This window comes from Prionailurus viverrinus, chromosome B2 (genome assembly GCF_022837055.1).
Source record: "Prionailurus viverrinus isolate Anna chromosome B2, UM_Priviv_1.0, whole genome shotgun sequence".
Taxonomy (NCBI): Eukaryota; Metazoa; Chordata; class Mammalia; order Carnivora; family Felidae; genus Prionailurus; species Prionailurus viverrinus.
Genome location: NC_062565.1, coordinates 113758755 through 113784119, shown reverse-complemented (window position 1 = coordinate 113784119; position 25365 = coordinate 113758755). Strand labels below are relative to the sequence as shown.

Sequence of the window (25365 nt, the reverse complement as noted above, 5' to 3'; positions counted from 1 at the left end):
TATGAAAATAAAAAAGGCACGTGCAAAATCCTTACCTCGTAAGAACTGCGTTGAAGACAGAATATTTACTGTATTACCAGCAAAGTGCTCCCTGTTTGAGACCGTGGCACCACTCAGAAAGAATTTAAGCACAGAGCTACAGGAGACTCCCTAAGCACAATAAACCAGTGTGGACCCACACAGCCCAGGGTGGCTTTCTGACTTTGCATCTGATAGCTTGCAGCTCCTTGCACATTCAAGTATAACCAGCCCAGACTAGAAAAACACCAGTGTACCTATCATGGCCATAAACTGTTTTCCCAACAACATGTTTCCTATTATACAAATGAAATAATGGCTAGAACATGCTTTGAGGCTTGGTCACGCTAAGTTGGCCACTTAAGGAACAGACTAAACTGAACCTTTCTAATGCAGACACTTCCTTCTAGAAAATGCTTACACTTCTACAGAAATAGAGTAGGTGTTCAGTCGTTCTCAAAGCTACACATCTAAACAAAGGAAGGATGTTCAAATTTCAGCATTAACCAAGGTCAGATTTGAATACTCTCTTTAACAAAAAACCTGGGAAGATGTAGAAATAGATACAAAAGGGTGCCACAAACATGTAAGGGGAGCAGCAAGGAGATAACACCCCCAAGTAAACAAATGTGTGTCAGAAAACCAAAACAATAGAAAACAGAACCTAACAGCAACCCAAAGCAAAAAAGTTATGCCTGAATCAAGGTGATGATCAACGACAGGCCAATGGTCTGCTACTTGGAAAAATGGGACAAAGCCAACAGATGGCAAAATAAATGGAGAACTCATCAGCTCTTATTCCATTACTCTTTGCCTAGGGAACTGAAATTAGAGCCATAAAGAATTAAACAAATGTGAGTTTCATTGAAGAGAAGTAGGGAGAGGGGTGCCTGGCTGGGCCAGTCAGTAGAGCATGCACTCTTGATCTTGGGGTCCTGAGTTCAAGCCTCATGCTGTGTGTAGAGTTTATAAAAGGAGCAAAGTAGAGAGATTTTATCAAAGCTCCTAGATACTTTAAATGAAGACCCATCTCTAGGCTAGCTAGATCATTCTGTACGTTCCATCTAAGAGAATGTACAAATGAGATTTCTAAAAGGTCACTGGCAAGGTCAGGGATTGTCAAAGGTGTGAAGAGTGCCAGCAGCATAACAGTGCACAAATACATTTTTTTTTAATTTTTTTATTTTAGACACTGATAAAATTTTTTTTTATTTTTTTATTTTTTATTTTTTTCATATAATTTATTGTCAAGTTAGCTAACATGCAGTGTAGTCTTGGCTTTGGGAGTAGATCCCTGTGATCCAACACTTACATACAAATTGTTGGGCAAATACATTTTAATTTTCAACAAAAGTAAGCAAAGGGATTGTGCAAATTACACACTGCACACCATTGCATAGATTCCCAGCAAAACATTAGAAATGATCACTACAGGCAGGTTAGCCAGGACTTGGAACAGGAGGCAGTGAAACCTGGGATACAGAATATTTACAGAAAACCAATGATTCAGCAGAACAACAACAAATGAGCAGACCCCTTTCTGAAGCCTGTACCTTGGACCAAGTACCCTACTGGAGACACATGATGAAGACAGCATTCATGGGCCAGGAAGTTCAGGTGGAACAGGCAACCGAAACCCACTGGCTCATAAGACAAATGGCAAGTCCTCTGATATGGGCAGAGCATGGAGGGGAAGCAACTAAAGCAACTAACTCTGCTAAGAGCTTCCCTAATGATGCACGCAGAAGAGAGGTTGGGCTCATTAGGCAGACTGAGGATGTGCAAGCTGTCATCAGAGAATGTATGATGGTCAGGGAATCCTGAGTGGTCTGGGATGGCTGGAGTACAGATCCAGTGGAGGGGAGGAATGATGGCTTATTCAAATTACACTGACCTAATTTCCCTCTTGGACACAGATACTGTTCTCATACATTAAGGAAATGAGGTAAACACAGTGTAACTACTTAAAGGCATTTGATAAGTTTCCCTTGATCCGCTTATCGATAAGATGGAGAAATGTGGGCTGGACATGGGTGGATGCTTCTATGATTAGACCCATAAAGGAAAGCACTGAACCACTGTGCCAAGAGCTATGTGCTGACCAGCCCAGAGCAGGGAGCTGACCTCTAACTTCAGACTGGAGGGAGGATGCTAATAGCTTAATGCAGTATTTGTTCTTAGCCTCCATCCTCATCAGTAAATTTACCACTGACTTGGATGAAAATAGGGGCCTCCTCATTAAACTTTTGGAAGAGGGGTAAATACCACCTCAGATAATAGTATTTGGATTCAGACAGACCTCAACAGTCTGTAAGAAGGTAGAATTTACCCCATATGAACCTGAGGTTTCACATATGGGTAAAGAACTAAGGAATGAAAGAGACAGAGTTTAGCATTAGCACAAGTGAATATGATCTGCACTTTTAGGTGATAATAAGCTCCATACACCCAGCAGTGTGATTCTACTGCCCTTCCCTTCAAAGCAAACAGAACAATCCCACTTAATGAGCCCAGAATAAAAAAGATTATGATGGTCTGTGCCACCCTTCTTGAGGATTAGAATATATTAAAATGACTGCATTTAACTCTAGGTCTTACGCTATAGGAGAAATACTAGGAAAGTGGAGGAACCAGGATGGTTAAGTGATGTAAAACTAAGTTTTAAGATTAATAGTCAAGGGAGCTCATCAGGTTTAGCCTGAAAAGAGTTGGGATGAACTTGACAGCTACTTCAAACATCTGAAAGATCTTATCTGGTCTCAGATTTAGGCTTGTACCAATAGATCTTCAAGGGGAATAGGAATACCTAGGACCAAGCATAAGATACGGAGGGAGAGGGGTCTTGGCTTAACGTAAGGAAGAACTATCTCACAGACAGATGCAAAGAGCCGCCTCCAGACAGGTTGGCTTCCTAATCTCCAAACGTGACTAAGCACAAGGTGAACAACCGCTTCAAGAGATCGCTGCAGACCAGCAGCTCTCAACCTTATCAAATCAACACCCTTCATCTAAATAAATGTGTATTTTATAATATGCCCCTTATAGCACTGAAATGAAGTTCATAGCTAATATAACCTAGGTACACAGTTAATTGTATGAAATCAATAAAATGCCCAAAGGAAAGTGATTTATAACAAGTATTTCAATAAGTAAATTCTCAGCCACAAGTTCACTAAAAGACATAATGAAATACTCAGATGCTTGCACCTACTTCTATAGGGCAAATTTAACTATAGGAGAAATGGGATCAGAAACAATTTCATTACAAACGAAAATAGGAAAATGAAAAGCAGAGGTGAGGGGGATAAGAAGGGGTGGATAATGGGGCTGGGGTGCAGTGCATAGAACATTAAAATAAAAACTAGTGCCATAAATAATAACTGGGTCTTTCTTTCTTTCTTTTTTTTTTTTCCTGAATATTCACTTATTTTGGAGAGGGAGGGAGAGAAAAAGAGTGAGCAAATGCACGGGTCAGGGAGGGGCAGAGAGAGAGGGGGGGCAGAGAGAGAGAAGGAGACAGAGGATCCCAAGCAGTCTCCTTGCTGAGAGCAGAGAGCCCATGCAGGGTTGAACCCAGGAACCATGAGATCATGACCTGAGCCGAAGTGGGATGCTTAACCGATTGAGCCACCCAGTCACCCCAATAACTGGGTATTTGCAAACATAGTAATTTAGAACTCTTTTCTTTAGAATGTCCCAATAAATATTCACATAGGTCCTACAGAAGATACAAAATTCCTAAGTGTAAGGGACAACCGCTTGTTGTCTAGAACTGTCCCACTCATTACAGGGCATTTGGCACCTCTACCGCCCCCCAAGTAAATGCCCGTAGTGCCCCCCATTCTGATAACCATGGGGAACCAAGTGTACCCTGCAGGGGATATGGCACTCATCGAGAAATACCTGTTACGGCAGAAAATCACACTCTGTGGGTAAAATAACATTTAAAACTTTTTTAACTAAAATTTTTTAATTTCAAAAGTTCCTTCAAAGCTGAGATTGTATAAACTCCACACACGAGAAGTTATCTGTCTTCAAGACGCTCTGTGCTTCATCTGACCTCTTTGACCTATGTTATTAAGGCGCCACAGCACCTCCGAAACAGGACAGGCCTGGTTAATATTCAGACTCCAGGATCTCCAAAGTCTGTAATTGTGGGCAAGTTACTCCATTTCTCTGGCCCTCAGCTTCTTCATCTGTAAAGGGCTGTTTACAGATTAAATGGGTCCAAAAGGTGTCTATAGAATCTAGTGTCCAGTGGGAACAGAAAATTATATTCAACGAACCCAAATATTCAAGTATTCAGGAAAATTATACCTACCTTCAACATCACCTGAAGAGCTAGATTCAAATTTGCCCCAAACAGAAAAATCCCATAGTAAACTAACTCAAGCTAGGCAGCTCTCGTGAATACAAAGCTGACAGCAATCAGCAACAGTTCACTGTTTACTGAACCTTAATCACATGCACCAAGGGTTTGCTGAATGCTGTTACACACAGTGTTTAATCTTTATGACTGTATGAGGGAGTTAATATTCGTAATCCTTTTCAGATAAAGAATCTGAAGTTTAGAAGGGTTAAAGAACTTATTCAAGGTCAAATAGCCATATGAGTGAGAGCCAGAATAATCAGCTTTACCTGATGCCAAAGTCAAAAGCACTAATGATGGCCTCTAATGCGAGGGTAGATCACCACACAGAATTTTCACATCAACTCCCTAGTTCTTCTTGAATTCACCCACCGCTAAAAAGAACAACAGTGTGAACACCAACTTTTTGGCCAATTGTCTTTTAGGATGTAAATCTTGAACTGTATGCAGGCTAGTTATTATTATTCATTAATGAATACACTGCAGTGACTATGCCAATGCATTCAATAAGTATTTACTGCACTGAATGAGATTTTTAAAGAGCTAACTAGAGAGCATATTCCCTTGATCCACTAAACTAAATGAATTACCTCTCTAGTCTTAAGATCTGAAATAATGTCATAACTTGGAATATGCCAGAAATATTTAACAGCCGACCATTCTTCTGTTGTTTGGAAATGCAGTCCTCTGACTATCCAATTATTTTTCCACTAAAAATCAGTAAAAGCAAGGAATCAGAATCAGAAAATGGAATTTTCACCTTTTTAAAATAACATTTCTTTATTGATTTTGTTATAAAAGTCCTTTTTTTTCTAGAGACTAAAATTGTAGGTCCTTTTTAGAGCTAAAAATTATGATTCTATAAAAATTTTGCCAGAGGTTTTTAATGTATTACATGAACTCCTCCGTTAATACTCATAATAATATAAGAATTCAGTTTTGAACAGTTTTCCACATGCACAAAGACAGATTAGAGGGGAAAAATAGGCAGAAGGTCACGTATAAAGTTATGAGAGGCAATGAAAACAGAACACAGTTTACTCTGCCATTCTCACTTCTCATACACAGAAAAAACTTCCTCTTTCTCACCATCAATCATTATTTATTTAGTGTCCACTACAAGCATATGATTGTCTTTCACAAGAATGGGGAAAACTCTGATGCCAGCATCACCCACATAAGTGGTTTCTGGGGACACCCCCTTCCTATTGCTCCAGCACTGCAAAATCACCCTAGATGATCCCTAAAATGAATCTAAACGTGGCAGGCACGAAAGAGCATTTAAAAAACAAAAACAAAACAGGTGACATGGGAACAAAAGTTTGTCCTCAATTACTTCTGGAACTCACTTTAATATTATCAGACCTATGCTAAAATCCTAGGATCTTTGGCCTTTTGAGTCCCCCCTTGCCCCCCCACCCCACCCCCTGACCTCTTCTGGCCTTGTCCCAAAAAGAATAAGCTCCACACTCTTCTGGAGTCTCTGTACTGGTACAGAACTGAAGTTCGTTCCCCAAGGCCTTGTAGAAAATAGGTGCCAATGTGGGGCGCCTGGGTGGCTCAGTCGGTTAAGTGTCCGACTCTTGGTCCCTGCTCAGGTCATGATCTCATGGTTTGTGAGTCCCGAATCAGGCTCCACACTGACAGCAAGGAGACTGCTTAGGATTCTCTTGCTCCCTCTCTCTCTGCCCCTCCCCCCCCCCCCCCCCCGGTCTCTCTCTCAAAATAAACAAACATTAAAAAAAGAAAGAAAGAAAATAGGTGCCAATGTGAATCACCGCTCCAGCTCCCTGTACTCACAGCAAATGCTGTCACTACTGCATGGCTTGTGGCCTTATGCCATGCCCCGAGTCCTTCCATTTCAGAACAGAAATAAAAGTGAGCAGTGGTTACTACTAATTTACTACCACTACCACTAATTTCTTATTGTTGCTTTTAGATCATTTATTGGGAGGGTCTATTTGATAGATCTGAATTAGAATTAATTGATGCAAACAAAACCAATAAAATTTAATGGATAAAAGAGGTCATAAATGGAATGCCTTTACAAAGAACATACAATTCATGGGCTTCAAACACTAGTTTTCAACAATTCAATCTGGGTGTCTTTTGAGACTACCAAGAGACATAAAAGTTCCCTTTGCCAGGTAAACCATTTCACTAAGGAAAAGGCAATGTGCTTCTTTGTTCTCTTATGGAGAGTATCTGCAGTTGCATGCATTTTCAAAATACACTGGCATACGCCCACACTTGTAAAAATGTAAACTAAAAAATAATTGAATTATCATTCTTTTTAATGTACTTTCAGTATATTTATTTACAATGGAGAGTACAAGAGGCAAAAGACAATTTACACTTATTCCAAAATAGTGCCTTGTCACACATACGTATTCAATCTCTTCAATTCAGTAAGCATTTGCTAAAAACTTGTTTTATTTCTACCACCATACTATTTATCTAAAACCTATGAATCTAAAAAGGACTCAATGGGCTCTAAGAAAACTTTGATTTTAGACAAGGAGATAAAATTAACATAAATTTTTAAAAAATTAGAAAAAAATGAGTATTATAAAAATTAATGTCTAATAAAATGTGTTATGTACAGAGAGGTGTTAATGGAAGGAAAAGGACGAGGTCACATGGGCCAGTGTTGTTAGGGAAGATGCTTGAAGCAGGACAACACTGAAAACAACCATTCATGGTTATACTTCAACAGCGGTGCACGGTCAACAATCATGTAAGCCAGAAACAGTTTTACCCTTAATGAAAATGTTCTCTATCAGAGCATGTTCAAGAGGACTGCAATTCTACCAGATTCTCCTCCAATGTCTAATGTAAAGACGGAGAGGGTCATGTGGTGCTTTGGTCAGTACAGTCTAAAATGTGCTAAATACACAAATATGGGTTCAGGAAGAAGGCATAATGAAAAGTGTCTAACAGGAAATCTGCCCAACACAAAATTAAATCAGCATTGTGAAATACTATGACCTCTTCTTGGAAAAAAAAAAATGTACGATATATTCAACTACAATTTTCCAAGAGACTGGATTAAGAAACCAAGTCTGTGGCTTAAATACATTTTCTTTTAAAGGTTTAGTAAGTTGCTTCATAAAAAAGTTCTTGTAGGATTCAAAAGAAAATGGCCCTTTGCTACAGTGGATTGTTTTCAATTCCGCACTTCCTCCCTGTTCCAGAAATCTACACCCACACCCTTTGCTACGCCACCTTGTGGCGCTTTGCACTACTGTGCGAAGCCTGCATCCACCCCCCTTGGCCATGTGGCTTGTTTGACCAACAGGGGGAGAATTAACAGTGTACCTAATTCAACTTGAGGCACTAGGAGGCCTGGCAAATTTCTGCTCTCCACTAGTAAAGCATGCTCCAGGTAGCAATTTTTGCTTCTTCAGCCCTGTCCAGGATAAAAACACGTAAAATTGACCTGAACTCTTACCTTAACTTTGGAATCCAGCCCACCCCTGTCAAACTGAACCAAGAGCAGCCAAACCGCAGTCAATCTACAGATTTAGGAATATGAAATAAATAATTGTGGTTCTAAGCCACTAAGATTTGGACGCTGTTATGCAGCTGTATCACACACACAAAAAAAACAAAAACAAAAAACCAATACACCCTTAGAAATATCCTGATCCACAAATTACTTTGTGGATTTTTACCAGGAAGATCAAAGCCACATATTATATACTACTGTCTATAAGAATAACTCTACCAAGGCCTGGAATACCAAAGCCCAGAGACAGAAGCAGCCAATTAATACAAATAGCCAAGAAATCTTCCTTTCCGTCCAGTGTCATTCATCCCTTACCCAATGTGCATGGCTATGGAAGTTTAACTGTAAGAAGGCATCATTTGACACCAAGGGTAACTCATGCACATCTTGGTATATTTACCCACAGACTTTGATATTACTTTTTGTTATGAGGTGAACTGTGTTGCCCCCTTGCCCCCGTGCCAAAGGTTTAAGTTGTATCCACAATACCACATAATGTGACTTTATTTGGAAAAAGGGTACTTGCAGATGCAATTAAGATGAGGTCATACTGGAGTACGGTGGGCCTCTAATCCAGTATGACTGGTGTCCTTAGAAGAGGAGGGCCACATGAAGACAGAGTCACACAGGAACACCACGTGATAACAGAGCAGATTACGGTGATGTAGCTGCAAGCCAAGGATTCCAAGGACAGCCAGCAAATCACCAGAAGCCGGAAGAGGCAACGGAGGATTTCTCTCAAGTTTCAGAGAGATCATGGCTCTGCCAACACCTCAATTTTAGAATTTTAACCTCCAGAACTGTAACACAATGAATTTCTGTTGTTTTAAGCTACCCAGTTTGTGCTACCTTGTCAGAGCAGCCTTAGGAAATGAATTCGCTTGTTTTAAATTGTATACATCATCACTGTTTCACAGGAACACCGCATCAAAAATGTTACTGCTTTCCCACCATGGCTGTTCCGCCACTTTCTCTTGGAATTTACAGAAATGTCAGCCAGTAATTGAGAGCACTGGTATGACTTTTTGAGTATTAGAGCAGAAAGCTTCCACAGTTAATTAACATCTGTACCTAGGAGATAATTTAAGCATAGCTATTTGAATAGGTAGACAGAGAACTGACCTGATTACCAAGAAAAAAATTCTGAACATAAACAGGGTTTTGAAATATTCTGAGAACACAGCATCACCGTGTATTATGCTGCTATTATCATACTTTAGCAATTTTAGTCTAACATAAAATATAGTCTCATGCTGTTAGGTTTCCCATGCACACCTATGCTATCTTGTACCATTTTCTAATTAATCACTGATCATGCCCCATTCTTCTACTCAGGCTGTAAGCTCTCTAAAGGCAGGGAACATGTCTTATGTTTTATGTGCATAAGCACATGCACATGCACATTACAACTCCTAGCTTAGGCTAGCATAGGATCTATGTTTATCAAGTTCATTTTTAATTTGTTATGGCTAAATACCTAATAGAAACTGACTTCGGGGTATAGAACAATAAGGTCTTGCCTTTTATTCAGATCAGTGGTCTCCATTTTATTTTTTTAAGTTTACTTATTTATTTTGAGAGAGAGAGAGAGAGAGAGAGAACAAGTGGGAGAGAGGAGAGAGAACAAGTGGGAGAGAGGGGCAGAGAGAGAGGGCAAGAGAGAGAATCCCCAGCAGGCTCTGCAACGTCAGCGCAGAGCTTGATATGGGGCTCCATCCCACAAACCATGAGATCATGACTTGAGCCGAAATCATGTCAGACGCTTAACCAACTCAGGCACCCAGGAGCCCTGGTGGCCTCCATTTTAAAAGTTATATTCCACGTCAATAAAAGTACCTGAACATAAAATCCTAATATATATATATATATATATATATATATATATATATATTTACTTCTACTTATTTAATTTTTTTTTAACGTTTATTTATTTCTGAGACAGAAAGAGACAGAGCATGAATGGGGGAGGGTCAGAGACAGAGGGAGACACAGAATCTGAAACAGGCTCCAGGCTCTGAGCTGTCAGCACAGAGCCCGACATGGGGCTCGAACCCACGAACCACAAGATCATGACCTGAGCCGAAGTCGGACGCTCAACCGATTGAGCCACCCAGGTGCCCCTATATATATTTTCTTCTAAAAAACATGTCTTCTGCACTAATATATGCATTGTAAAACATGTAACAAAAATAGAAGTCATGAAAAGATGATACAGACATTCTAACAATTTCTTCCCTTACCCTCATGGGGCATGTGAACCCCAGCTGGGAAACCACTGGTCCAACGTACAAGGGTAGACATATGAAAACATTTCCTAGGATTTTGTCCTTTACAGGAAATGCAAGATCTATAAGAATCTAACATATTTATGAACTTTAAACACATTCTCTGGAAGATTCATTAAATTGTCTTGATGAAACAAGCAATATTTTAGAGACTATGACAGAGGTGTCCTTGCAATTAGGATTAGTTTGTATGTTACTGGACCCCAATCGTAAACCCATTGCTAATCATGGTGCTCTCTGCAACTGAGCTCTTTGGTTTTTAGGCTTTAGGAATGAAAACATATTATCAAATTTTCAGGTAAATATCTAGAAGACTGAGAGAACCAAATGACATAACATTCTGATTTTGAAAATAAAGGAAGGAGAAGGTTGGACAGAGGAAAGATGGAACACAAAACTCATAAATCATCTCTTAAGAATACTGTCACCACAACAACATCCAATATTCCTGTGTTCCATGTGCTAGAAAACTGAAGGGCATAGAGCAATATAAAACACAACCCTATCAGCTTACTGTAAGAACAACTAAGCCATAAAACAAGCCAATATTTAATTTGTGGTACAAATAGTTAAGTGCCAAAATAACCATAATCAGGGTAGAGAAGATGTCCTGGAAAGTGTTTATGGAATTAAGTATCAACCTGGTGCAGAATATTGGCTTTAAAGGAAGAAATGTGTAGGAAATCTCCAATAAAGGGGGCAGTCAACAGCCCCAGAGGCAGGAATTACACCTGTGTGTGAGAGGGGTCCTGGAGTGCTGAGTTCATTCAGATGGGGAGCAGGAGATAAGGAGGAGTGCCCGAAATGTAGAGAAGATACAGAGCCATTATCATGGCAGCTGCATTCTCTGGCTTAAACTTCCATGAGAAAGCTACCACCACTAAAATGTCATCAATCATTTCATTTGGTCTACTTATTCTTGAAGAACTAGCCTTGGGGCTGATCTATACACAAAACAAGCAAGCTAAGTGCAAGAAAATATCAAGCAGATGGCATGTGGGTGAAAATGTTGGGGAAGTGAAATATTAGCAGATTTGAAAGGAGGAAGAGAAAGTAAAATATGTCAAAATGAATATACATTTGATAAAGAAACATCGAGAATATAAGAATCCTATGATACATTAATTTTATAATTTCTAACAAGTATCATTGTAATAGATATGGATAATAAAAATGTGAAAAACAGACATTACCTATGATCCCATCAAGGGGGGGAAAGCTTTACTATTTTGTCACTTTCCTGTCTTTTCTTCTATGCAGGTATGTTTTAAAATCAAATTAGGGTCTTTGGTATACCATCACTTAAACATGACTCCACTGTTGGATTTGTCTCAAATTTTCAAATCATCACCCTTGATAGCAACTAACACTTAGAGTTGCTTACTCTGTGACTGTACCTTACATATATTAACTTATCAAATTCTCAATACAGTATGGGAGATAGATACTATTATCTTCATTTTATAGATGATAAAATCAAGGAGAAATTAACTTGCCTACGTTCACAGGGCAGGTAAGGGGTGGAAAAGGATTCCAAGTGAGGCACCTGGCTCCAGAACCCCTCCTCTTAACCCCTCGACCATTTCACATGCCGCCCAAAGACAGTACAGTAAACACTGAAATTAAGCCTCATTCCTGAATTCCTTAGGATGCACTCTTAGGATAGAACCACTGGTGCCAAAAAATTCTATTAGCTAAACTATTGTCAATCTAAATATACCAACATAGGGGCACCTGGGTGGCTCAGTCAGTTAAGCGTCTGACTTCAGCTCAGGTCACGGTCTCATAGTTCATGACCTTGAGCCCTGCATCAGGCTCTCTGCTGTCAGCACAGAGGCTGCTTCAGATCCTCTGTCCCCCTCTCTCTCTCTGCTCCTCCCCCACCCACCCACCCACACACACTCTCCCAAAAAATAAAATAAAATAATAATGAACTTTAAAAAATAAACAAAATAAAGTATACCAACATACCTTCTCACCGCCTATGAAAAAAGGAATATGACCCAACCTCAATCTTCCCACCACTGTCATGGACTTTTAAAATCTAATTATAATCTGCATTTCTTTGATACAATGAAGTTGAATACTTTTTCATGTCTTGGCTATCTGTAGCTACTGATTTGTGAATTTCCTATTCCTGCTATACACTGAATGATTGTGTCTCCACCACCCCCAAATTCATCTGTTGGAAAGCTAATGCCCAAGGTGATAATATCAGGTGGGGCCTTTGGGAAGTGGTTAGGTCATGAGGTCAGACTAGACTCCTCATCAATGGGATTAGTGCCCTCATAAAAGAGGTCCCAGAGAGATCCCTCTCGCCTTCTCCCATGCAAGAACACAATGGGAAGTCAGCAGTCTGCAACCTGGAAGAGGAGCTTCACCACAGCTCGACCAAGCTGGCGCCCTGATCTGGGACTTTCAGTCTCTAAACTGGGAGCAATAAATGTTGCTGTTTACAAGTCGCCTGGTGTATGGTATTTTGTTACAGCAGTCTGAACGGACTAAAACAATTTCTTATAAAATGCTTTTAAAAGAGTTAAGACATATGGGGCGCCTGGGTGGCTCAGTTGGTTAAGCATCTGACTTCAGCTCAGGTCACGATCTCACGGTTTGTGGGTTCAAGCCCCATATCCGGCTCTGTGCTAACAGCTCAGAACCTGGAGTCTGCTTCAGATTCTGTGTCTCTCTCTCTCTCTCTCTTTCTGCCCCTCCCCCGCTCGTGTTCAGTCTCTGTCTCTCAAAATGAACAAGCGATAAAAAATTTTTTTTAAATAAGTTAAGGCATATTAAACAAACTATTTTGGAAAGTGCCATGATTTGAGAGATCAGAGGGCTACTAATGAACTGTTTCAGTGGAACCCAGTAGACAGGCGGTGTATTAAGGGAATCACCAAGACCTAGGGAGGAGGGTTCAGATGTAAATACCGGGACCATAAGGAATGAGCAGGCCCTCCCAACAGCCTAAAATTGTGCTTTATATCATACAGCAGGGGCTATTTTTATCTGATGGCTAGAATATTCATGACTACTCCTCGGACACCCTCAATTCCTAGCACCAACAGGTCTGAGGAAACAAATCAGTAAATCTGATATTTGCTGAGGTGAGAATTACAGAAAGAAAATGAAAGATCTGGAAGGATCTCATAACTACAAAGTCATCTCATGATTTTTTCCTATTCTACAAGGCATACCTGATTAGTGATCAGAATCATCCACCAGCCAGGATTCCACATGAACAGTGCTGAACAAACACTATTATATTCTTACTCTCTAAATCCTCTGTTAATCAGTCAACAGCAAATTACCTCGTGCCAGGCACTTTGCAATAAAACTGAGCACACAGGACACCCTCTGATTACTTGGATTGGAACTAAAAATACCTCCTTCACATGCTTAGGAGTCACTTCTTAGGATGGCCCACTCTCTCCAGATGATTTGCATCATCTGACAGGGTCGATGTTTAATGGCACCCTATCTGGAGGTTTTTGCCATTCTGTGTACCAATCACGGAGGCAAACCCAAGGGCGGAGGCACAAAAGACACACTCCCAGATGTGGGCCATAATAACCAAAAGTTATCTTAAAAGGTGGTTAACACAATGTTTGAGAGAGAATTAGTAAAGTAAGTCAGGGATGCTAGAGAAAATGATAGACATGTACTCTACTGGGGGTAGGGGAGAGTAGAAGAGGGATGAATGGTTAAATGAAAGCTTCAGCCTGGGCTTTTTTCTTTTTAACTGATCATAACATGCTATCCAAAGTCATAGTTCATTTCTACTAGAAAAGCAATTTTTCTATTTATGAGAAATGCCTATTCCCAGTATGGAAACCAATTTGGGACGCTAAATTACGTGGGGAAGTCTTCATGAGTTTATGGAATCTCACCTAAGAATGCCCCCTGGAGATGACACCAGAAGTGAGTGTGTCTTGTTAAGCAAAATGGGAGCACAGAGTGTTCCAGAGGGAACAGCATGGAGAAGAAAAATCATATGCTATGCATATGCAGGAAGTGACAAGCAGTTTTATATGGTAGTAGAGATTCTTAATTTGGGATCCAAAAGAAGGATGTGCAGGCAAAATGGTGTGTGGTGTGTGATGAGATCATGAACTTTCATCGGATTGTCATAAAGGTCTATAATTTGGGGTGAAGGGGGGAAGGGAAGGAGTCAAGAACTGCAGGCCAAATGCATGACAGGGATGTACAAGGGGTAAAAGATGAATTCCTCCAGAGCCCAAGAGCCCAGTAAGATCTCTGGTGGACTCCTTCCTGTGTAGGATGGGAATCCTTTAGAAAGTATGAAGAGAGACGTTTAATTTTTTTAAATATTTATTTATTTTTGAGAGAGAGAGAACACAAGCAGGGGAGGGGCAGAGAGAGAGGGAAACAGAATCTGAAGCAGACTCCAAGCTCTGAGCTGTCAGCACAGAACCTGACATGGGGCCCAACCCACAAACTGCAAGATCATGACCTGGCCTTAAGTTGGATGCTTGGACAACTGAACCACCCTGGTGCCCCTGAAGAGGGAAGTGTAGAAGGAAGACTGGCTGAAATGTGGAGAGTTGAAATGTAGCAGAAAGTAAAATGCAGGCAACTGTCCAAAGCATCTGAGGAGCCAAACAAGGGCAGTGGGAATGGAGAGAAGGGAATTCGAGAAATGGTTAGTAGATAAAACAAGCAGACTGAACGTTCATATTTGCTTGCAAATGCATAAAATGTCACTGGAGGATCCCAATTAACCGATAGCACTGGTTGCCAGTAAACAGGGGAAGCAGGTAACCAGGGAAAGAGGATGAGAGAGTCCTTTTATTATATACCATTTGTACCTTTTGAATCAAAAAAGGGTGGCGCCTGGGTGGCTCAATTTGTTAAGCAGCCGACTTCAGCTCAGATCATGAGTTTGAGCCCCACGTTGGGCTCTGTGCCCAACCTGCTTCAGATTCTGTCTCCCTCTCTCTCTGCCCCTCTTCTGCTTGCGCTCTGTGTCTCTCTCAAAAATAAATAAACATTAAAAAAAAATTTTAAAGGTATTATCTACTATTAAAATAAAATTTTAAAAAGACATATAGGTTATTGAAATGAAATGCTTCTATGTAAAAATCTGCCCACATCTCTCTCCAAACCACTCTAATGGTTAAAGTTGTACTTTTTTGTTTGTTTTTGAGACAGGCAGGGGGAGAGGGGCAGACGGAAAGAGAGAAAGAATCTTGAGCAGGCTCCACGCTCAGCACAAAGCCTGCGCAGGACTTGATCCCACAAACCTGGTATCAATCATTATCTGAGCCAAAATCAAGAGTCAGACACTCAACCGTCTGGGACACCCAAGCGCACCTCAAAGTGCACTTTTCAACTCAGATTATTTTTGCCCCAAAGGCTCCTGGACTGCACCTTAAGAAGGACCAATCTATCTGTTGACCTGGGTGACAAACATATCAAACTGAACTTGGCATCATATAAATGTAAATAACTACCTCGTTAAATTCAACCAACTTAACAGGTAGTTATTGAAATATCAGAATCAAGAAGGTTTGGTCAATTAACTCAGCTTGATCTTTTAAATTTTTGGTAAATAAGAGAGGCTCTAGAAGAATCTATTAATCTGATTTATTAAAACAAAGATGAATCAAATAAATTACTGATGTGAAAGAGGTCAGATTTGAGGTCCACTATGATGAGTGTTAAGCTAGTTTAGGGTAGCTCTTTGGCTAAAATAACTTTCTAAAAATTAGGAGGAATAAATCTCCTGTTCAGCCTAACAAAACACATGAGCCAGATACTCCAGAAATAACTGACTTAAATTGAATGGTTTTACCAATTTTAAATAAGTGGTAAGTGGACATGAATTTAATAGTTACAAAGTAGGTGGAATTTAGTTTTGCAAAACTATGGAACATTGTTTTCCATTTGGCTATATAAACTCAAATATAAATAAGTGGAATTTTGGGGCGCCTGGGTGGCTCAGTCAGTTAAGGGACTGACTTTGGCTCAGGTCATGATCTTATGGTTTGTGGGTTTGAGCCCCACATCAGGCTCTGTGCTAACAGCTCAGAGCCTGGAGCCTGCTTTGGATTCTGTGTCTTCCTCTCTCTCTGCCCCTCCCCTGTTCATGCTCTCTCAAAAATAAATACATAAATACATAAATACATAAATAAATAAATAAATAAATAAGAGGAATTTAGTTTTGCTAAGCTAAGGCACATTGTTTTCCATTTGGCTGTATAAGCTCAAATATACTAAACTTTCAATTCTTGTTCAAATGATATTTAATGGAATTAAGTTGTTAATCAAAAACATATGTGTCCAGAGATCAATTCTGCAAATGTTTTCATTTGGTTTTGTGTGTTATGTTTTGCCTTGTTTCACAAAGGATGTGAGTCAGCTTTAAATAATAAATTCAATAAAGTGGGAAAATATAATTATATAAAAATCAGAATCAAGAGAAACAAGGTAGAACAGAAGCCCAATACCAAGGAAAAGTCAGAACATCAATATTAGGTCATAAGTTTTTACAGGGTTATTAAAATTGCAAATTTGATTCTGCATTTGTATGTTGCCAAATCAAAAAGGGAAATATAATCAATTATGTCATCCTAGTTTTGCATGATGAAAAAAAGACATAATAATGGTGCAGGGGAAGTAAAGTTTTTCTTTGGCATTCATCACTAAATGGAACTTGCCTGGGTCTTCACACAAGAGCTGCAAAAGGAACCATGATCTTGGTAACCGCAACTCCTAAGTAACAGAACAGCAGGTTTCTTGTGACTGCTGTTATTAGCAGAATCCTTCAGCGTGAGCACAACCGAGGGGGTGGGGGTGCAAAGGAAGCAAAACAAGGTAACCAAACCACATCATTTCTGAAAATCTGGCTCGACTGCTGGTCTAACACCTAGAATTGGAATGGAATATGTGGACTTAATGGCCTTTATTCTGCCAACCTTCTGTACGCGTCATTTCTCCCAGTTGAGATTCAGATCAAATTTTTGTGCAGACAACTGATATTCTCTGGTATGTACAAAGGCATTCTATGCCATTGTTCAGAGGACATTAATAGACAACAATTATTCTTCAACCACCAGTTCCCCATATTTGAAATTCAAGGTCATACAAATTTTCTTTTCCATACTTTTTCTGCAACCATAACAATTTTGGTTCCAACATATATAAATTGGGTAGATATCACTGGATGTAAAGAACAACTACAAAAATTATGGGCTGGGATACAAAAGAACTGTGATTAAAAAAAAAAAAGGGACAGTCAATAACATTTTGAAAGGAAGGGATAGAAATTTTGGCAATAAAATCTTGGGAAAGATACAGAAAGATAGGAGAGAGTATACTGAGTCTTAGAATTGCATTCCAGTAGTGCATATGGGGGCAGGGTGTTGGGGGTTGACCAGATAGGGCCCTGTGAGTCATCCAATCAGAGACATTGCGCATTTGGATGCAGGACACACAGAAAAATGCCTCTCCCATTCTGAGATTAAAAACTAGCTCTTACTTGATGATTTCAAGGCCAAGAGTGTCAGCACAGCCTAAGCACTCAATTTCTATTTGTCAAATGAACAAATAAGTGTTTATTATCTGCAACAAAGTAAAAAGAGTTTAGGTAACCATAGGTGAGGGCTCTTTTGAGAAATTAAAGTGAACGAGTAAAAGCCATGTAAATTACCTGCTCAATATTCTTGATTACAAAGATATGAAATAGAATTATCTTTATTTGGGGGAGGATTTTTGCTTCCTTTTAATAAATCATAATATTTTTCATATGTTCCCTCTCGCAATTGGTTCCCCCAATCTTACCATCTTTTATATAGAAATCTGATTTCCTCCCCATCTAGGAAGAGCCCAACTAGGCTGCAGAGCAATAGTAATAAACTGTGGCTTACCATAGTTTTATGAAAGTAAGCTTTTTGGGTAGTATGTAGTGAGGATAGTGATGAGGTATTAAAATGACAAAAAAAAAAAAAAAAGGGCTCCTGGCTGGCTCTTGGCCCATGCGACTCTTGATCTCAGGGTTGTGAGTTCCAGCCCCAAGCTGGGTATAGAGATTACTTAAAAATAAAATCTTAAAAACATTTTTTTTAATGACAAAAAAAATAAAGAAAAAAAAAAGAAAATAAATGACTGGACTACTCCCAGATAATTGTGTTAAATAAAGTTACTGAAAAGAGGTTAATACTGACTGACTCATAAAACTTATATAACAGGAAAATAAAAACAAAATCAAAACAGGAAATTTCATAGTGAAAAAACATAGCCAATGAAATATGATACAGTTATCCTTGATTCTTCCAAGATAACACAAAATTTAAAAGCATCAAGACATGGGATCTTCAAAATCTCTGATTTCCAAAATTTGACAAATTTGGAAATCAATATGCTTATATACTGAGGAAAACCTATACAGTTGAAAATGGGTATACCATATATTTTGAAACACTTAGGAGTCACAGACACTTCTAAATGCTTTATTTTTACCTTTACCTGTAATAAAATATAATTAGATCATCCACAACAACTCAAATCAACCAGAGTTAATATGTCATTTACTAACCACATCACTGTTACCTCTGGAGTAACATAATTTTCTTTTAAACATGAAATGTATTTTTGAAATTGTATTTGAGAGTTTATTAGAAATATGTCTGATTATCAACGACATTAAAAAATCTGCAAGCTTAGAATGAAATGCACTTATATTAGGAGTGGAAGACAATTACCTCATTTAATAACACAATTAAAGAAGGATAGCATGTGGTCCTGAGAATGCCAAAATTCATACTTAAAACTGTTAAGAGAATTTAATTGAACTCTTTGTAAAAGAGGCAATTTTTAAAATCCAGTTAACTTCAAAAGCCACAGGACAAATACATGTAATCCTCAACTGTCTTTAGATGAAGCTTAAAACACAGTTCATTCAACAAATAACTCATGAGCGCCCATTATCCATCAGACGCATTGCATTACAGAATTGAACAAGATGAAGACTCTGTCCTCCTGGAGCTGACATCGGCTCATTTTCCAAAGCTCTAAACCTTACTTAACACGTTAATATAAAATTGGAGTTCACAACGATCTACTTTCCAAAACTCTAAAGCTTCTTGCTGAATATAAAATTATTTTTTTAAAGGACAGCCCGAGAAGAGAGAATCGTGCTCAAAGCCCTGATGTATGAACTTCACACTTGGGAGAAAAGAAAGAATTCATAAACCAAAACACAAACCGTAACACCTAGCTGGAAGCTAGGCTGCGCCCAAGACTGCCTCTGCTGGCCGCCCGGGTGCATCCTTCCAGCAGATTCTCAACTCCCGACACCTGTATCAAACTTGCCACTCTTAAAGCACATCGCTTTAGGAAAGCAGGAAGCTCCACGAGTAAGCAGCAGAATACCCCAGCCTCATCTACGTCCGGAATAATCTGACTTCTGGAATAATAATCTGACCTTCCCTAACTGGCCCTAAAATGTTGACTGTAGGGGACTGAGCCATCAATTTTATATACCAGCCAGCCAGTTCTGAAATATACAAAAATCCACCGCTACTTCTACGTGCCGCTAAAATAACGCTTTGCGTGCTTACACGTTTGGCTAAAACAGGAAGAACGCATCTGCTCATCCAGCCGAAAAAATACGGTGACATATTTTCACCTGAGCTGCTGAAAATACAACGGTACGCCCCCAGCCCCCACCGCCCAAATAAGCCACGAGCCCACCGGCCCTCCCCACCCCCGCCCGCAGCCCACCGCGCCGGGGCTGGGGAAGGGGGGGGGGGGTGGTAAACGGAGAAGGGTCAAGCTCTCCTTCGCCACCATTCGGCCTTCCGAGCTCCACAAGAGGTTGTCAGGTTAACGAGGTCTGCCTCCAGCGCCATTAGCACACCTCCGAGGGCTCTGCCGAGCCCGGGCAGGAGGCAAGTTTGGCGGGTCCTGGCCCCGGCTGCCCGCCTCTCCCCAGCGGCAGCATCAGCTGCGGGCGGCTGCGAGAGCGGGTCCCCGCCTCACCCACCTACCTACAGGGCGGGGGCGCCGGCTCCGCGGGTCCGGGAGAAGGGGATCGGGCGCACGCATTTCTGGGAGCGGTGGCCTCTGCTGCTCGGCGCGGGGGAGCGCATCCTCTAGGGTGGGTGGAAGGAGGGGTCGGGGGAGGATCGTGCGGCGAGGAGGAGCAGGGACGGGAGGGAGGAGCGGCGAGGCGCGTGCCCCAGGGGACCGGCGTCCGGAGCTGATGGACTCGGGCGCCGCCAGGACTCCTCAGGCCTCTTCCCGGGCGCGGCGCCTTGCCAACCCTGCAGCTGCGCCCGCGGTCAGGGCATCGGCCGCGACAGGCTCGCGGGCCCGGCCGGAGGCGGGGAACTGCGGGTGGCGCGACGCGGTGCAGACGCCCGCCTCTAGCTCCGCCCGGCCCGCGCCACGCTCTGCGCCCCTCCGCGGCGGCGGGGGCTAGAAAGCTCGGCGGCCGGGCTCCGCGGCTCGGGCTGCGGCATCCTCCCCGCCACGGCGACCTCGGAGCTGGAAGGCTGGGCGCCCTGGCCACCCCCGGTTGCTGCAGCCTCCGCTGCCCCGGCACAGCCCCAGTCCCGGCCGCGCGGCTCCGCCCCGGGGAGCTGCGCGCGCGGCCTCCGCAGGCCTCGGCCCATTGTGACGCCTCCGAGAGCCAGGTCGCTGCTACCCTGGAGGCCGGACGCCGGATGGTGGAGCCTGGGAGGGTCTTCTTACCTCGCCCCGGGCCGCATCCCCTACAGCTGGCCTGCCGTGGCACCGCGCTCCAAGTGAGGCTTTGAGAGCAGAGCCGAAGTTATAAAGCGTCTCCCCGGGCCTTAAAACCTTGAGTTTCCTTCCAGCTTGGGGGCTACTGGCCACAATTAATTCATCCTTCTGTCCTTTCCGGCGTTACGTTTCGCAAAGGGGCCCACCATCTCCTCCCCCTCCCGTTCCCGTTCCTGGTACTGCATCCCGGATGCTGCCAAATTATAATCATTACAGCGGTCGGGACGTAGCAGTTGGGCCCTCCAGGCCGACACTTGGCAGAGACCCGAGAGAGCCTTGGTTGGGGGGAGGATTTGCATCAGCAGCGGGGCAGTGCCCGTGAGCTTCCCATCCCCACTTGGGAGCTGTTTCCTCTGTGGTCCCATGACCAGCACTGCAAGATGACTAGGAGGATTTGATCTTGAGGATTACCCTTGTACACACACAATACAACTCACGGCAGAGTCTGCAGCTGGCCTGATAACATTGGTGTGTCAGAGGCCGTACACACAGGCCCACTAGATAGTGGCCTCCTCTGGGTTGTTGATGCTGTTGATGCTGTATCAGCCTCTCCTCAAAGGCCGAGCCAAGCATTTAACAGTGGTGGCTTTTGGATTTCAGTTGCAAGTAGGTCATGTTATACTATCTTGCGAGAAACGGAATAATCGCTCAATTCTGCACTGAACATGTATAAAATGGGGCCTCCGGTTTACATCTTTAGGCATTGTGTGATTTGCTAATTATGTTCAAGGGAAAATTCCACTTACACTACAAAGACTTGATTTTATTGAATCAAAAGAACATTGTTTGGGCTTTCCAGAGAAACTGAGCCACTCTCACACTTCTTTGATCGGTGCTTTTATGATTTGGAAATCTAAGGTTAATTTTTTTTTTTTTTTAAATGGGCAACGATAAGACATGTTCCATAGCGGTACAAACCGATAAAATCTGGAAGATTTCTTGAGCATGTGGAGGAGGGTGGCAGCTGAACTGCTTAGGAGTCAGGAAACACTGACACATGACTTGGCCACTTAGACGACTTTGATCTAGAGCCCCAGTTCATATCCAAAAGATACCTATTATTGGTCATGGTATTTTGCCCCCAGATTTAGAATAACCCAGCTATGTTTATAGAAATGTTTATGTGTCTGTGATGTGTAAGTGACAGAGTGAAGTCACCTAATGAGGATTTAGCAGTTGCTCACGCTAACAAAAGTTATGAAGTTTGCTTAGAACGCAGTGTGTAGGACATTTGCAGAAATGTTCATTGAGCTGAAATTCTTGACTCCATTCTTTTGCCACCCAGAGTCTCCTTTTTTTTTTCTTTATATACATTCCTATGTTTTCTCAAGAAACTAGTGATTTTTTCACGTTTATTTTTATTTATTTGGGGGGGGTGGGGCAGAGAGAAAAGAAGACAGAATCCCAAGCAGGCTTTGCTCTGTCAGCACACAGCCTGATGTGGGACTCAAACTCACGGACTGAGAGATCATGATCTGAGCCAAAACCGAGAGTCAGAGGCTTTAACTGATTGAGCCACCCAGGCACCTGGTGATCTTTTTTTATTAGACAAAGATATAACTGAGTATATATTTTAAAAGTAATAAGCATCAATTATAAAATGTCAGCCTTTCAAATGCACTGAAGGTAACTTAAGTATCTTTTTTCATATCTTTATGAACTTCTCTAGGACTGCATACTGTATCATATACTTATTATAACATCACAGTGGAAGTCCTGGTATAATAAAGATTTGTGCTCCTCAGCTTAGAGGGAGAGAAAATTCCCCCTTAAATATTCTTCACTAGCTCTTTTTCATTAACTTAGCATTTATTGATTGGCCTAAGCACTGTCTTTATAGAGAAACCAGAAGAAATAAAATCATTTCCTTATCCTCTAGATGTGTGCTGTCCGAAACTGGCCACATGTGACCACTTCAATTTATTTTTTTTTAAGTTTATTTATTTATGTTGAGAGAGTGAAAGGGAAAGCACAAGGGGGGGTGGAGGGGAGAGGCAGAGAAAGGGAGAGAGAATCCCAGAGCCTTCTGAGAGTCCAAGTTGGGGCTTGCGATCTCACAAAATGTGAGATCATGACCTGAGCCAAAATCAAGAGTCTATTGCTTAACCCACTGAGCCACCCAGGTGCCCTGTGGCCATTTAAATTTAAATTAAAAATGTGTTTTTTTCATTCAACTAGCCACATTTCAAGTGCTGAAAAGCCAAACACAGCTACTGGCTACTCTTTTGGACAGAATAGAATATTTCCATTATTACAAAAAATTATTCTGGAGAGTGCTGCTCTAAATAGAAGGTGAAGGGCCCCCAGATGGCTCAGTCCATTAAGCATCAGATTTCGGCTCAGGTCATGATCTTATGGTTTGTGAGTTTGAGCCCCACATTGGGCTCTCTGCTGTCAGGGCAGAGCCCTCTTGGGACCCTGTCTCCCTCTCTCTCTGCACCCTCCTTCTCTCTCTCTCTCTCTCTCAATCTCTCTCTCTCAAAAATAAATTAACATTTAAAAATAAATAAATAAAACATAAATAAATAGAAGGTGAAATTTTAATTGAGAGATAAAATGAAATAGTTAATCATTTGAGAAATATTAGTACACTAAAGATCAAACCTCATTAGAATGTGTACTTCTTAAGAACATGGTAATCTCTAGGAATTCAGGCACTGACTTCAGACTATAGCTTTACCTGTGCTGACCTTGCATATGTTACTTAACTGCTGTTGGTTTATCTGTAAAAGGTGGATGATAATAGTATCAACTTTACAAGGTGGATAGAGGGATTGAATGAGGTAATGCATGAATGATGCTTAGAATGTGACCTTCAAGAAAAGTTAGCTATTACTTTAATAATATACATTACTATAGTAAAGGTTTTTGTTGGTTGGTTGGTTGCTTTTTTCATTGTATCCCTGGCACTCCTCATGTACCTGGCTAGTAGGTGCTTGGTAAATGTTGAGTTAATGAAAAATTACAGTGCTACACTAATTTTATGGCTATGAGGGCCTCTGTGAAATATGAAAAACATCCTTTTTACCTCTGTTGGCCATTGTAGGGCAATTTAGGTGGAATTGTCATCTTGCTTTTTTTTGGTATAAAGAACCCTGTATGATGAGACTTTGGAGTAGATATGGAGAGGCAGAGATCGCTTTAGCTCTTAACAGAAGAAAAGAGGGGTCACTTCACTAGCCTTCCTCTTTTGTGCTGCACAGGATAGAAATTGGACCAGTGGGGGGGCAACTGGATCCCTGCAGTCAGGCATTAGGTGTTCTCCCAAGCAACTTCCTGGAGGGCTTTGGGAAACATTACCAAACAATAGAAACTGTTACTGCAAATGTGTACAGTATTTTTCTTACATATATATCTAAAGATAATTTTGTAATCAAGAAGCATGGCTAGTGTGTCTGTTTTTAAATGCTACACTGGTTACATTTCCTTGCACTGGAATTCCAGGATATCAGCAAATAGCACTTTGCTAAAATGAAAAGCTCCCTGGATAAGCAATGAATTTACAACTACTGAAAGAATTGAAACTCCTTTGGAATTTTTCTCCATAAGGGCCTGGAGAGGAGATTTGTGCATTGGGTGATGAGTTCGGTCTACTATCACCAAGCAGTTTCACTCTTTAGTAGTTAAACCTATCCTTTTCCTCGCACAGAAGCACCTCCTCTCACACACCTGACTTAGGTTGGTTGGAACCCAGGGGTTCCAGAGGAGGTAAATACTAATGTCATCTCTGGATGTTTGTGGTAGTTATCCTGGACCTACAGAGATAGAATTGAGTTCACGATTTAATAGTGTTGAAGGCAGTGGTTCATTTTTACAACTGGTGTCATTGGTACAGATCATCGTGGATTACCACCTTGAATTTTGAGAAAAATGTCAATAGGTCCTTTTGTGGATGGTCCTTTTGTGGATGGTTCAGTGCTTTTCTCGGCTTGTCATAAAATCTAAAGCAGAGGTAAAAATCTCCTTGTCACTTGAAAGGAGGAGCCTGCCAGAGTGTATTGAGAAAGAAATACTGATGTATATAGAAATGGATTGCTGTCCGGGTGCCCGTAAGCACATAGAACTTACGGTTGATTACTTAGATTAAGCCCAATAAATTTGCCCTTTTCTTTTATTCACAATTCACTAATAAGTATCTGCTCTTGGAAACTTTCCTCTGTCTTGTTTCTGCTAAAAATAGTCTGTAGAGTAGCTTGAGAATTCATTACATATTTTTTACATTTTCTGAAAAACTTAGTCAAATAAGCTGGTGCAAAGACATTGTAGCTAAGATATCATTTAAAATTCTGAAATGAATCCCTAAACTGAACTGGTAGTTGTTGTTTGACTTTGTTAGATGAAAGAAATTTAGAGTGCAATAAGCTGAATAGGGTTTTTTCAAAGGAAATCATTGTAGATTCATAAAAAGTTGGAAAAAATGTGTA

At 41.1% G+C, this 25365-nt stretch overlaps 1 protein-coding gene across 4 annotated transcripts in view; it reads right to left on the bottom strand.

The window, feature by feature from the left end:
• The window catches only part of NCOA7 (nuclear receptor coactivator 7), a 154507-nt gene extending 133209 nt beyond the window's left edge, over positions 1-21298 (bottom strand). Inside the window, exon 1 of one of the 4 annotated variants that reach the window (XM_047858763.1) lies at positions 20891-21298. The gene's annotated coding sequence lies outside the window, so the exon portion shown is untranslated. Of the gene's footprint in view, positions 1-20184; positions 20765-20890 lie in introns of those variants that run through there. The other 3 variants (XM_047858765.1, XM_047858764.1, XM_047858762.1) reach the window with 3 other exon arrangements.
• Between the last annotated feature and the right edge of the window lie 4067 nt (positions 21299-25365).